The 15,766-nt window shown below is 41.8% G+C and overlaps 1 protein-coding gene across 6 annotated transcripts in view; it reads right to left on the minus strand.

The window, feature by feature from the left end:
- Positions 1–15,766, minus strand: part of raraa (retinoic acid receptor, alpha a) — a 181,907-nt gene that overhangs the window by 59,533 nt on the left and 106,608 nt on the right. The gene's annotated exons all lie outside the window — the stretch shown is intronic.

A 15,766-nucleotide genomic window follows, 5' to 3' on the forward strand; every position in this document is an offset into this window, starting at 1 on the left:
CTGCGCTCAATTTGGAAACATGGTTTAAATGAACAGTCTGCATCGTGCCCGGAGTGGGAACCCCACACAAACACAAAAACAAACCAGGCCGTATCCACACAATGAGTGAAATGTGATTAAATCCTTGGAGTTAAAAAAAAAAAAAAAAAAAAAAAAAAAAAGGGAAGAAAAATCCTCCAAACGAGAAAGGAGGGAGAGAGAGAGAGAGAGAGGGGGGGTGTGGGGGGGGGGACTCCGAGTTTGTCCTTCGGCTTGTCCCGTTCAGTGGAGTCCTGTCAGCTCAGTGAATGCACCGATCCTTCCCTCTTCTCCGACCCACAGCAGCACGTCCGATCAGCGGCCACAGACAGCGGCTTTCCCCCGGTCCTGACGCGTTCCTATGGCGCACAAAGCGAGCAGCAGCAGCGGCGGCCGCTTCTTCTTCTTCTTCTTCTACTTCGGCCCTGAAACCTAAATCATCCCCGAGCCAAACCGTGCGCCGATCATGTTCTGCACAAATGTGACAAGGCACAGCAGCTGAGGACTGTGACTCCACCCCCCAGGCTCCCCCTCCCCTCCCCCCGCCCCCTCCGTGCCTTTCATGCGTCGCTCCTCCCACCTTAACCCCTTCAGGAACGTCACCGCGGATCTCCCTCCATCCAACCCGGGACCAACACACAAAACTCTGCTGTGCGTCCTCAAATCCAGCAACGAGGGCTTTAGACAGACACAGATCGCACGATGTGATCAAAGTTATCAAAGCCCAGTCATTCTTCTTTCATATCTTTCCATCATAATGAGCTCCGTGATGGAGTAGTAACACTCTCCCAGTTCCCATCGCTGTACGGACTCTTTATTCGGGCTCCTCCTTCCAACTAATGTGACCCTTTCCCCCATCTCATCAGTCCCGACCCTCAGAGTTTCTCTCCCCCAGCCTCTGTCTCCCTAATTTGCCTAATGCTATGCGCCTGAACTTTTCCTGAACCCAGGCAAGTAGGCAGCCTCACCTCCTGGTGACCCACTGGCTGACTCTGGCTGCCTCTCATCCCACATTACTCAAGATTCCCCACCTTGCACACCCACAACTTACTTCGCTTCACAAAAGTTCCTCAAACTACTTCAGCTCCCACAAATAAACACATCAGGCAACGTCACTCTATCCATGAGCCTCGCCACCACACTTTTTGAAACTTGTATTCCCAACTGAAGGGAAGACAACAGATAAATAAATGTAACTTTGGGGTCTGAAGGATGTAAAGTAATCCATGCAGCTATAGTTACTATGTGGTGCCTAAAATATTTAGAATTCAAAGTCTTCCCCATCAAAACAAAAGTAGTCCTAACTTCCAGATTATTCCTAAACAGGATTTTAAATGGTGTTTTCTGTGTGTTTATTCCGGTATGGCAGGAGTGTCAAACTCATTTTAGTTCAGGGGCCAAATATGGATCAGTTTCCTCTCAAGTGGGCCACATATTTTATGCAAAAAAAACAAGTAATTTCAACATTATTGTGCCCTAGGTTGCACTTCTACATGTACATAATTGACAAAATATGTAATAAACCAACCATATACAGTACAAGTCATAGATATCAGTCACAACAGGATCTTCACATTCAATTTCCTACATTCTGTGACCGATTTCTATTTAATTAAGGCAAATATTATGTCACAATTTGAGGAAAATTGAAGACTTTTGTAAGAATTTAGATTTTTTTTTTTGACTGTTTAATATTAAAAATGACTTCAATCATGCGACACTGGGAAAACTGTCTGCCCCAGGAAATATTATTGAATTGCATTAACACAATGATTCATCTTTTCTCTTTCATTTTTACTTTATCCTGCTTGTCAAATTGGATGCTCCAAAGGACGGGATTTGGCCCCCTGGTCACATGTGTGGTATGGGATGTAATGCTGACCCTGGGGGACACACCAGTCCGTCACCAACACAGTGTGTTTACATTAAGTTTAAGAAAACCCAATAAATGGCCCTAGTCAATGCATGTAAACAGCTTTGCTTATCTGCGGTCGGACTATCTGTAGCTCGATCAAAGCACCAAGATAATTGATCTATCCATTTTCTGATCCATTAGCTCCTGATGGTCTGATGGTGCCTAGCTCCAGCTCTCATTGGGCGCTAGGCGGGGGTACACCCTGGACAAGGTGCCACTCACGGGGCAACACACACACAGAGACAAACACTCACACTCATACAGGCTTTCTAGAGACTCCAATCAACATAACACTCATGTTTTTGAATTGTGAGAGGAAGCTGGAGTACCTGGAGAAAATCCACACAAGCACAGGGAGAACATGCAAACACCACACAGAAAGGACCCAAGTGTCCAAGTGAAGAACCCAGGACCTTCTTGCTAGTTCTAGGTTCAAGCTGCTCTCCAAGATTATGTGACAGGCAAGTGCATGGAGTTCCTTAGCTTGCATTCAGAAGGAAGAAGAAGATTGATTGTGAATGAAAAATACAAAATGCACTTTTATTTTGGATGGATAAGGAAACTAATTTCATGCTGCTACATCAAAAGATGGTGAACATCAAAAAAAATACATGGATAGGAGAAAAACTGCCAAAACTAGATGTTTATGTGACACCTTCATCTTTGGGTCAACGGGTTTTGTAATGGAAAAAGCGCCACCTATTAAGACGGAGTCAGACATGGGCTTGTACTTAATTTGATTTTCTCTCATGCATATATAGCTTGATAGCGGTGTACATATAAACACACTTTAACAAAACACATTCCAGGATATTCAAAGACCTAAATCAAAGGCGGTTGTAAGTAAGAGGGATATTATACTGACTCAATTTGGTATATATACAAACTTACCTATGTTGTATGCATTGTTCAATGTTACTCAACCATGTGTAGTAAACATTACTTAGTGATGAGACAGGAAGTGGCTAGAAATCCAGAGAGGACCCTCGAAACCCACAGAACACAGACAGGAAAAACACTGACTACCAAATAGGAAAACAAAAACAGCAAAACATTCCTGGTTTTGTTTCGACAAAACTTGACAGAAAATGTGTCGACCAGGAAACGAACTCATGACCCAGGGCGTGAGAATCAAAAGTAATAACTGTGCACCACATGGTGACTTGGTGATGAAGTGCTCAAATATCTGTAAGGGTGATTTATTGACTATATCAGCCGATTGAAGTATAGCAATAGTTTTTAGCAGAAGCCACTGTTATTTCTACGCAGGAAAATACCCACAAAATTAAGAGAAAATATCAAAGTGTTGATTAACTTATACTTGGGCTTGGGGTGACTCCACCCCACTTTAATATTTGCAAAGGTGATAATAACTTCAACACCATGCATCAAATTCTCTCTGGCTTTTACCCATTAGCTTATACACACGACCTGTAATGTCAGGATTTTTTCTATGAATGCAAATCCTTAGTTATGCCATGTTAAGTGCTGCGAAAAGAATGTGTTGTATTTGTTGCAATCCACATCTTCCTAGAGTTGCTACTTCCCTGATTTAACACGATCTCACAGGGAAAACGTAACCCTGTCACGAAAATAATAGTTTCGCTGCGTTCCACATTCTTTTCGTTCTGCGGACACAGCTTTCAAACTCTACGTGTTTACATAGGAAGTTATTTACTGCGATTGTGCATCTTTCACTCCAAAAGTATCAATGATTGGAAGTCAAACTGGGAAGTCCAAAGATATTTAAATATTTTTGCATACCACTGTAGTTTTCACACAGTATGACCCTTAATATGGCGGCGTGGAAAGAAAGTCTGGGTTTTTTTTGGACCTTTGTGCATTAATAGGATTACAGTTAAAATAGACCTATAGAGAATTACATTGAAACACACACCACCTACTTAAAAACACTACTCCTCCCCCCCTTTCCCCACACCTGAGCCTTCAGGCCACAGCTGGGTCTGACCAACACAGTATCTGAGCGGGATTATCTGCATGGAGACTGGCAGGGGGCTCCGCCTGCACCTCCCCACCGACTGTGACACTTATTTAATGCAGGTCTTAGAATGTTTACACTGTCTGATAAGAGCTAATGTGCAGGCCTGGGCCATACCGGGCGACTCCTCGCCTGCATTGATAGCAGCAGTCACACATTCCTTGACGGGATTAACCTAAAGAGTAATCGCTGTTGGAAAATGCAAATTTTTGTAGGCTATGTTTTCTTCCCCAAGGGGAGAGCATTCATCTTTGGGTAACACGCTGTGATTTCATGACTCAAACTGGGAGATAACGGAATGTTTATTATTGCTTATCAGGGGAGGGGGAAAATACTCAAATAAATAATGAAGCAAAAGTTGTTATCTTACGTCATTCATTCGCCCCTTAGTTTTATTCAACTAAGTCAAACTCTATTATTGGTATAAGCTTTATATATTCAGAGAACTGAGAGAAAAAGGGTATTTTCATAGGATGTCATAGGATGAAATTAAAAAGTAGAGCAAAACAAGCGCACTAAGGCCCTGTTTACACGAGAACGCTCACAGGTGAAAACAGCTAAATATTTTCCCAGAATTCCGTATCGTTTAGACGGTGCTGGGGTTTTCATGAGGTAAAAACGCAAGAATCCCAGACCACCTTCCAAAGTGGAAAACCTGGTGACGCTCCGCTGTCTCGCCACCGTGTAAACAGTATAAACTGCGGTTCTCATCGCAAACAGATGACATCACAAACACGCGCCAGTGGAGGTAAACAAAACACTAAAATGACTACCGAGCTTCAACTAGCCTTAGCTGCAGTAAATGCTGTACAAGAGTCGTGTCAGCAAGTGTCACGACTCCTATTAGAGGGGGGAGAAGAACAGAGGAAAATACTCCTTCACATCCACAACATTTTTGATGGACCGGAGAAGCAGCGGAGAGATTGACAGGAAGTAGAGAAGAAGAAAGGTTCTACGTTGCCACCTAGCCACCCGGCGCGCACATTACATGGATAAATAAGGGAGTTTCGCACACTTTAGCGTTGTCGTGTGAACACAGAATTCCACCTCAACACTCTCGTGTAAACGCGGAATTAAAAGTGGAAACGACACGCCACTTTCGTGTTTTGGTTTGAGAGAGTCTTCATGTAAACGTGGCCTCAGAGCACACAAACATCTGCCAAGCACCAAATATCCTCTTTGCCAGATATTGGCAGTTATCTGGATCAGTTATCCTGATGAATGAAACTTTTATCAATCAATCCTGATTGTACCATGATTATTCACACTTTAAAGGCTTGTAGGAAAGTTCTATGTCCCATAAAGATACAGTAGGTCCAAATGTATGGGCGCCGCTATTTTTTTCCCGAAAAATCATGATTAAATGCGCAATTTGGATCTGATCCGGATGAAACTTGGTGGAGTATTTAACGAACCAACCCAACATAAGATCGGTCAATTAGGAACTGAGATATGATTTTTTAAAATTTTTGCCAATGATGAGATGTAGGATTTTTTTAATTATTGAAACTAATCCAGAATTTGTATATTGATCCAGATCCCCTCCAGATTTGAAAGAAATCTTCCCTAGCGTAAGATAAGTTTATCTTAAGTTAAAATCTCATCAACATCTGGTACTTTTGATGTAATCCTGCTCGCAGGCAAACAAACAAATAAATCAATGCATAGTGTAAATATCTAGAGACTAGATTTCCTTATTTATCAAAGTGAGGTCTGCAAGGCTCCTACATTGGAATGATACTAGGGTTAAATTCCACGCAGGCCAAATGTCCAAAGTGTGTGCATGTTGCCCTTAGCTATGTTGTGCACTGCTCACTGGTTGAAGATGTGCCCTGCCCCCATTCACCCGGTATAGGCTTCAGTCTCCTGTGACCCCGATTGGAACAAACTGGGCCAGGGATGGCAGGATTATATGACATAATAAACAAGTAAACATTTAGCTTGGTTTGATTCCAGGTAATTTCCTGTCTTGAGAGTGACACACAAACACAGACATGCAAATCCATCACATATGTCTCGAGACACGCAGTCATATAACCACTGACGATCACCAGGGATATCAGAGAAGTCAGTGGTGGTCTCGGCTGCATCTTTACAGTTTTTAACTTCAAGAGGGGAAAAAAAGGGTCACATGAGGTTTAGGGAGCTTATACGAACACAGCTGCCCAGGTGGCTGTTCTCAATTCAGCATCAACAAGCGTCACACTCCTGAGAACATGGAAAAGTACTTTGGCACGGCAAAGCCAAAGAGGAATGACATTATGTCTCAATCCCCAAAGATGTTGCTGGGAAACACGTCTCTGAAGTGTGGTTTTGGCATTAAGATCTATGAGGTCTTTGCAACGAAATTGAAGACTTTAATCCAAATGGAGAATTTTTAAGAAAAAGATGGATATCTAACTGAATGAGAAAGGCTGCAGACCAAAACCTGATGATATGCACCACAGCTGTTAGTGAGAGTCCAGTTAAGACACAGAGAGGTGAAGAGGGACAGAATGAGAGAAGGAATTTTAGGGAGAATTCAAAGAGTTTTATGGGCAAGGGCAGAAAGGAGATTGCTGGCTGGACCTTGAGGGTGTCAAACTATTTTTACTGCCCCTACTCTCCTTTTTTCTCAGTCCAATCAGGGCTGTTAGGAAGCAGTAAAAAGTGCTTGCCTTGCCATTCCTTCCCCAAGGAGATGAGCCGACAGGTTAGAACAAACAATAGGCTGTTTTGTCATTTGGATTATTGCACACGATAAAAGAAGAAAAGCACCTTCTCTGTAAACAGACAACGTGTGGTCAACAGTGTCAGACCACATCTCACTAATGTTACTGGGTGAGATTTATTTTATTTAACTATTTTCTGGAAACTATTCACCGATTCACCTCATCAGCTTGTCTACTAAGTGTTATTTTCCTGCACTCGAGGGATATCTTTTGCCGCTGAGTTTACAGACATCTATTCCTATTGGGATGGATGGTTAAATCGACCCAGCCCAGAACCTAATTGCTCTAAAGTCGTGAAAAAGTCTGCTGAAGCTTTGACTGCCTTGAGACGGTAAACAGATTGGACTCGCCATATCACTATACGACAACAACTTGGCTTGGGTAAAAGCAATCTCCTGACAAGATAAGGATAGACCATTTTGAGTTAGAATGGCAAGGGACTAATTTTAGTGTTGCTGTCTGGTTTAGTGGCTACCACACAAACACGCACCGTCGCACCCTCCCCCGAGCAGTCCGGCACATGTGCCAGCAGATGGCTAATGCGGAGACGATAAAGAAGTTGCAGCAAGTCTTGGCAAAGCTTTCTATCTTTAAATCTTCTCAGTGACCCAATAAAGCAGCAAAGCAGAGGAAGACCGATAAAGATGACACATTCTGAAAAGAAGCCATGCAAAGTGCTGAAAAGTGTTGACAGACCGACAGCGAGAGATGCTAAGATAGCGATTGTGCTTGTCCACATGTGTGTAACACTGTGGGACATATTGTGCTCACTGTGTATCAGCAGCATTATTCCACGAATGTGATGATCGTACACATAATCCCCTCCCTCATAAATCCACCTCACATTGTTGGAGAATCCAACTTGCTCATGCACTTCTTTTACTGGGATTACATCTTCCTGGACTGGATGCCTGACTGCGTCTGGGTGCATATTTGCTTTTAAGTCTACCTGAAACTCCACAGCTCGTCTGTTCGCACCCGGTTCCTCTCCCTGCCTTTACAGTTGCTGTGTGTGTGCATTTGTTTGCACAGCTGGTTTTGTACAGCCTGGACAGGCAGCACCAGCCAAGCCCAACAGCTGTGCGCCTCGACAGCGCGCCAATCTTTAATGAGGGCCCGACCCTTCGATGTGAGAACAAGCTGCAGCTATCGATGAATGCAACAGCTCTCTCTCATCCTTTCTGACAGTCAGTTGGACGCACACAAGCTCTGGCCCACATTTGAAGTTTCTTTGTCATTTTCACCACTGTGCATTTTCCACTGTGTGTGTGTGTGTGTGTGTGTGTGTGTCTTGTCTAAAAAGCTCCTTTCAGTGGCTGCATGGATCTTTGTGAAAGCAGCTCTCCCCACACCCCCCATCATTATCCCTTTAATGTCCTTCCGACGGCAGATTCCAGCATTTATGGTACAGGCCTATATCTGCCCATAAAGCCCTTTATTGTTTAGCCTGGGTCTATAGTGGCCGTAACCTGGTTTTCTCATTTTTTATGGGGACCTTCACTATATCACAGAGGGTTAAGACAAAGCTGCCCACCATCGGTGTTTACCAAAGTATGGCATACACATAAATCCATCATGGCCAGCAGCATTCTGGAAATACCTCAGCAGAAGAAGAAAAAGAGAGGTAAAGAAGAGAGGAGCGAGGGTGGGGGCGGAGATGTAGCTTATTGTATAGCCTGTAATCGTCCACTCTCCATAGCCTTGAGTTAGAGAGCCATCTCCTCAATTATCATTAGGTCCATGTTCCTTTGCACCGAGTCCACCACTCAGCAAAGCCAGAGAAAATTGCAGTGGATGTTACCCTGGAGGAAGGATATCTCAATATCAGTCATGCCGGACTTGGAATGGCCCCCATTAACTGTCACAGACATTGTTTAGTACCCAGCAATGGATACAAGGCTAATTTGATTAGGAAAGACAAAAGGTCACAAAGATTAACCCTTGAGACACAAGCAAAGTGGAGAATATAACACCAAGTAAGTATTCATCTTTACAATATTTAGCAAAAATCAGGTTACTTGTAATGTAGTAGTAGTAGTAGGACAGGTTCAACTTTAAATTCCAAATGCTACACTGGGATCAGAAGGTTAAAATAGTAAAATGTATATATAGTAGAACAGTGTTTCCCAAACTTTATTGCCCCATATATCGTCGCAAGTACCCCTCATGTTATATATTATTTCTTTGTGTCTGGAGGCTTGTCTTAACACTTTCCTGTGTCTTATCCAACATTAACCATGAATATAGGCCTTTTTATTCATTTATTTCTGATGTTTTGCACAGTTTTTGGTGCATTTTAGAGAGTTGTGCCACAAATTATTATTGATGGATGACAAAAAAATGTACATGTACCCCAGTTTGGGAACCGCTGCATTAGAATAAAGGACCAATCACCAATTAAAGCTGAACACACTCCGTCAAAAGCTTTGAAGACTAAAAAACAATCCATTAGTTGTCGGTCCATTGTTGCTTTAAAGCACAGGTTATTATGAGCAGGAACCTTAACATGTTAACAGGAATAAGGTTTACAGTATGTATTGTTATGTATTGTAATAGAAGCAATCCTTTGGCTGCCAACACACATTTGGAAATGACAGCTTGATGGAATATAGTTAACAAGCAGCGGCTGCCAAGTGTTTTTAAATTGCGTGAGAAAAATACATTAAAGAAGATCCATGGGCTTTTCTTGCCCTTGGGTTAAATGAAACAATTCAATGATGTTTCATTAAGGTTAACTGTGACCAGCAACCAGTTATGGTCTGAGATCTGACAAATATCTTTGGCCCCTTTGGCAAAACCATCGAGGCTTTAAGAAAACCCTTGATAATAATATGCACAGTATGTATAACATGGTTTGTATATGCAGGGGGCTATTTAGGCATTAATGTCGCAATTTCACATTACACTTTCATTAACACGCGGCATTAAATTTTCAACAAAGCATTTTACAAATCTAGCAAAAATAAAGCATAATTGTAACATGCACCATAAGGCAGAATAAAACAACAATTGTAAAATAAATAATTGACCTAAACATGAACATCAGCATAAAAAAAAAAAAAAATCTTTTTTTTTTTTCAACAAAGCAACAGCAACACATTTTAACTATATTATGTAGGCATATTTAGACTTGTGGGTCATAATTACGAGTCAAAAACAAACTCTTGTTTCATCGAATGGTTGTATAAATCATACCAAATGAGGCTACTGTGTAAATTTCCTAAAATATCCAGACAGACCACTTTAGTACATTGTTAGCATAGTAAAAATATGGCAGTATAGAATAAGTCCAAGATCATTTTCAAATATCCAAATTTCTCTGACTCATCAAAGGGCGATAAAGCATAAGAAGAGTTAATGAAAGATACATTTTCTTCAAGGCCATGTGATAACTTGTTCTCAAATGTGATTTTTCTTACAGTACATTAACACGAGTTTCTTTACTTAAATCTGCTAGGTATATATATTCAATAAAGACATAGCGTAGGCCCTAATAGATCAATAAATCGAAGTGAACGCTCTTATTGACATTGTCAAAAACGTTTTGTGCATTGCATTGTGGGATGTGAAGTCCCGCAGACGTTACATAGAAGTGTTTTTCCTTCATTCTTACTGTGATTTCTTGTGTTTCTTCACCATACAAGGAGGACAGTGATTCGCTTGACACCATCTTGTTGTACTTTGTTCTAGATATTACTTTTACCATTCTTTTGTCTCAACTTTCCTTCTGTGAAAACACCAGAAATGTGTTGGGAAGTCACTTTGTCAAGTGTTTTTTGGGGCAAACACAAGAAATCATGCTAAGAATGAAGTGAAAACATTTCAGTGCATCTTTCTATGGGACTCCACATCCACAATGCAACAAACAATTCTTCACAAAATCTGATTGTAGTTAAAAGAGAAGAAGTTAAGTTTTTGATCTGATGCTTTTACACATGCAGCAAATTTCCTCTTCTCTTGTTTGAGAAGCATTTTTGATCCATCCTCTCCGTTACCCCTCTCTCCCCCTCTTCAGTTTTTAAAGTGGTGCAGAGGGCCAATTTCCTGTTTTCCATTCAGAAGTGTGATGCTCATGGTAGCCTTGAGGGGATAGGAGAGGAGGAGGCAAAGGGGTTAGCGGTTCACTTTAAGTGGATTGTCCTCGGCCTTGTTGTGCCCAGCCCAAAGCATTATGACGCCTCGGAGACTGACCTCCACTTGAGTGGTGCCCCTCACACCAACACCACGAGAGCACACTCATTGTTACGCTTGTTTTACAAAGACTAAATGTGCGCCCCGGACCACAGAAGGGTTGGGTGACTGAGTGTGTAGTCAACACTTACAGAACCTGAAGTGTGTGCATGTATGTGAGATGGTGGAATGGGGTGGAGGACTGGGGGTTAGGGTGATGACACTCTGATGTGGTCCCTTGACTGGGATAAAGCTGCTTGACCTACTATTAGTAGCTAATGTTTGGTAGCATTATGTTTTTATGTGATCACAGTATTTGTACAATTAGACTATTCATCTGGCAGGGTTTTTTTACTTCATTTTTTTAACTTTGTGGTTTCTTGTGTTCGCCCGCAAAACACTGACAAAGTTACTTCGCAACACATTTCTGGTGTTTTAATTGACTGGACGTTGTGGTAAAACAATGGCAGATGTTTATTTTGGGAGCCTTACCCGGAAAGATCAGAATCCGACCGAAATTGAATATCTCACGGAGTGATGTGATATTACGAGGAATACCAGGAAATTCGATTTTAACGAAATTGGTGTCATGCGAATCACTGTCCTCCTTTTCTGGCTGAGAAACACAAGAAATCATGGTAAGAATGAGAGACTCCACATCCCAGTGGCAATTTCAACCTTTTACAAGGTTTGCTCATTTCTGAGCAAACGATCTTCCATTTACATACACTCTGTCTTTATCAAGTAAAAAAATGCCTTCATCATCAGCTTTAAGTTTTAAAATCATGTGTACAATAGACTTAGTTATTATTGCCCGAATGTGGCGGTACAGTCAGCTCGATAGCAGCAGCTTCAGATCAACCCTCCAGTCTGATGTGCAACTTTGTTCTTCAGTTGATTGTACAATAGCAATAAAAGCAGCTTTCGAATTAAATAGAGCAATATGGGTAAAGTGTCTTGCCCAAGGATAGAGCAACGATGTCTGGAGTAGAAAAGGATTTGACCCACTAACTCTCCCTTAGCTCCCGCTGTGCTCAATTACCAATATACGATACACTATCATTCAGGATGATGTAAGAATCTTAATGACATTAACCCACGCTTCTGTCCGTGTTGGTCCACATTCCAGTGAAGTAATGAAATATTTAAAAGTGCTGAGTCATCTCGAATGTCAGTGAAATAAGTGAAAGCCGTGCTTAGCCAGCAAGCAGGGACGCCAGGGCCACAAAGGCTCTCTGGAGAGCAACAGACTGGAGGGCTCACAGCATGACAAATGCCCCTGCCATCGTCACCAATACAGCCGCAGTTACCCTATAACAGTCAGGCTTCGAGTTGATGGTGGGGGTGGGGGGGGGAGGATTTGCCTCATTCTAACATGGGGAGTGAAACAGGAGGAGGGTTAATGGAATGGATGACTCCTGCACATTAAAAAGGATCGGGAGCAGAGTGATGAGGGTGAGGGAGGAGGAGTCATCAGCATTTCAAAAGCCTTTCTCGGCAATTTCTCACCATCTCTGCTGCTACTGTCCACCACAGGCCCCACCCCCAGCTCCACAGCGGATCTGAGAGAAAGAGCGCCTAATTGGATGAGAGACAGCCTTGTTTAACCACAATTCTCAGAGGTGCGTATGGGTCAACGCTGTTAGAACACTGAGGACATGCCTGATGATCAGAACTGCTTGAGCAGATTTCCCCCGTGTTGGATTTATTTCAAAAGTCCAATGGTTCACTCCACTTAGCCTCAGGCAAGTTAAAAAAGGGCTTATCTGTGTTTTCTGTCTCTCCTGTGAAATCTGATATCACTGTCAAACTCAAGCCTGTCCTCCCCGGCCTTATTGTTTATGTGTTAGAAAAGAAACACGACTGGAAACAAGGCAAGAACACAAAACATGACAAACATCACAGGAATCTTTATAATGCCAAAGTATAAATACACTTCCCTCAGCACTGAGAAACGGTTGAGTTCTTTCTGAACACTGTTACATCATTTTATCTTTCAACGATCTAAAGTATGACAAACTGGAAGATTTAAAGCTGATGGAGATGATATTTTTCTTATCAGATAAAGACACAGTGTAGGTCTCATAGATCAATGAAACAAACATCATTTGTTCTTTTTGACATTGTCGGAAGTCTTTTTACTTACTTCGTACCTTGATTTCTTGTGTTTCTTCGCCAGACAAGGACAACACTGAATCGTTTGACACCATTTCTGTTCTAGTTTGTTCCAGGTATTCCCCTAATATCTCCTCACTTCACAACACATTCAATTTTGGCCTGATTCCGATTTTTCCACGTAGGCCCAAAAATCAACATACTCCATTATTTTGCTGCAACTTTCAGTCCTTGAAAACAGCAGAAATGTGTTGGGAAGTGACTTTGGTGGAGTTTTTGCGATAGACAAAATAAATCACGATAAGAATGAAGTAAAAATCAGTTCACGGAACTCTACATCTCACAATGCAATGTGCGAAACTTTACCGACAATCTCCATGAACTGAAGGTGTACAGTGGAGATCAAAATATACTTTCTAGTAGCACTTTCAAGCTTTTACATATTATTTTGAGCAAATAATCTTTATTTCTTTAATCCATTAGGCCTACACTGAAAAACAGATTGTTAGGACAAATGTAAGAAACCACTACAGATCTGAAGAAACCAAATAAGCAGATCTAATATGAGAGAATCAAAGATTACAGGGGGAAAAAGGATGAAGAAGAAGAGGAAGAAAGACGCTTTAACTTCCTGAAAGCTTCAGAAAGTTCCTTCTTTGCTATTTAAAATCTGTCCCATTCAATCTAGACTCTCTACGTTTGATAGTTCTGGGATTCTGAGGCCCTGATTGACTCCAGACTGATGTTGCAGTCACCATGGCAACTCAAACCATCTGTGTTGTGAACTCATGGAGAGGGGAGGCGCTCAAGAGTGAATCGGCTGACACAAAAAGTGAATGGCTGGAAGGGGCAGATCATTAGCTGACCACATCTTACCATTCTCTGTGTGATACCAGGACAGGCAGGGGGGTGGGGATACATGAAAAAAGAACCCTGATAATATTTAACCAGTAAAGATCTATCATCAACCTGCTCCACCCCCATCCACATCATCAGCCTCCACCCTCTGCCTTGACCTATTGTCATTCAGGCCCTTTCACTTCTTATTCAATATTTTCTGACCCATTGTTGGTCTTCATATGCCTCCCTCTGAAATACATGACTTTTCACACTCAGAAGGGGGGAAATAAAAAGGAGCGACAGGCCGAAAAATGACAATATGTTAAAGTGTCGGGAGCAACGCAGGCTGCACAAGCTAACACCGGAGCTTTGCTAACATTCACAAGGAAAAAGTCAGAGATTACCACTTAGGACTAGTTATTTCTCATACTGCGCACACACACACACACACACATGCACGTACACACACGTGCACACACTGACCCTGTGGATTTTCCTGGGCTCTGTGAATGAAAAAGAGAAGTCATTTATCCGACTCATCTTTGCTGTATACCTCGCAGCGCCGTTTAAAAACACTCTTTATTCCTTGCTAAGGCTAAAGCTGCACACCAATGACAGCATGATGGACTGCCCCATTCTGCCTCCACATCTTCCCTTCTTAACTTTTCCTCTTGCAATGCTGTCGATAGTCCTGCCTCTATCTTTCCATCCTTTCTGCCAACAGACTTCTAACACCCCCCGCCCCAAACCGAGGGCCAGTGGTGAAAGAAAGTGTAGATTTGTGACCATATGTGCGTCGTTGTTGTAGGATGTTCTCTGTGTGTATGAGGGTTTGCATGTTGCATCAGGGGAAAAAAAAAGTTTCTACAGTACAACGCGCGGAAAGGTGGAGGGAGGGGTGGGTTCACAGATGAGCATGCTAATGTGTGGAGGTGACAACAGGAGTGCCAAAGCTCATCAGGAGGAAACAAATTCATTTGACAGCCTGTCAATATTCAGCACGCCATCCTCCTACTGTTGCACCCCTTTTACAATCGTCACTCGCCTTTTCAGCTGTGCCTAATCAGTGTAGTCACTTATCCGACATGCACTTCCCTTTATTATATATTGATTATTACGCAACATAAGATAGTTTTGCACAATTGAAGTCCCGACCTGTTATACTTGCAGAGAACACACTGTACTGTGGTGCAAAAAAGTGTTCAGTCAGCCATCAATTGTGAAAGTTCTCCCACTTAAAAAGACGAGAGAGGCCTGTAATTATCATCATAGGTATACCTCAACTATGCGAGACAAAATGAGAAGAAAAAAAATGTAGAAAATCACATTGTAGGATTTTTTATGAATGAATTGGAAAATCCCTTGGTAAATAAGTATTTGGTCACCTACAAACAAGCAAGATTTCTGGCTCTCACAGACCTGTAACTTCTCCTTTAAGAGGCTCCTCTGTCCTCCATTCATTACCTGTATTAATGGCTTGGTCATTGCTAAAATTGTAACTATATTTATTTCACTTGATTTATATATAGGCTGCCAAATCATCCGTATAGCTAGGCTAGCTAGACTCCAGTTGAGACTTTACATATAAACTGGGTATATTACCATTTAATTTAACTAAAATAACAACCATTTCAACCCCTATTTAAGATATCTTAAATATACACAGAGCAAATATTAACCAGTGGTCTCACAAAAATCCATTATGCGTTATTTCTCATCCAAAGCAAAAAGTAAAAGGTTGAGAGTTTTGTCTTTTCACCACCTCACTGTGCAGGCCTTAGGAAATGCAATAACCATCAACTACTGGTTCAAAGTAGTGAGTCAGACTCGTAAGGTGGAACCATAGCGTCATCAGATGGCTTGGTTTATCCTTGTTCCACTACATCTATAGTAAAACAGTCACACCTGATTTGTCCATCTATTATTTTTTCAATCAATGGGACTCTTTGCAAAATGAATTACTGATTTTTCCTCATCTTGACAGCAAATATGTGCTTT

The sequence above is a fragment of the Gouania willdenowi genome, chromosome 19 (genome assembly GCF_900634775.1).
Source record: "Gouania willdenowi chromosome 19, fGouWil2.1, whole genome shotgun sequence".
Lineage (NCBI taxonomy): Eukaryota > Metazoa > Chordata > Actinopteri > Blenniiformes > Gobiesocidae > Gouania > Gouania willdenowi.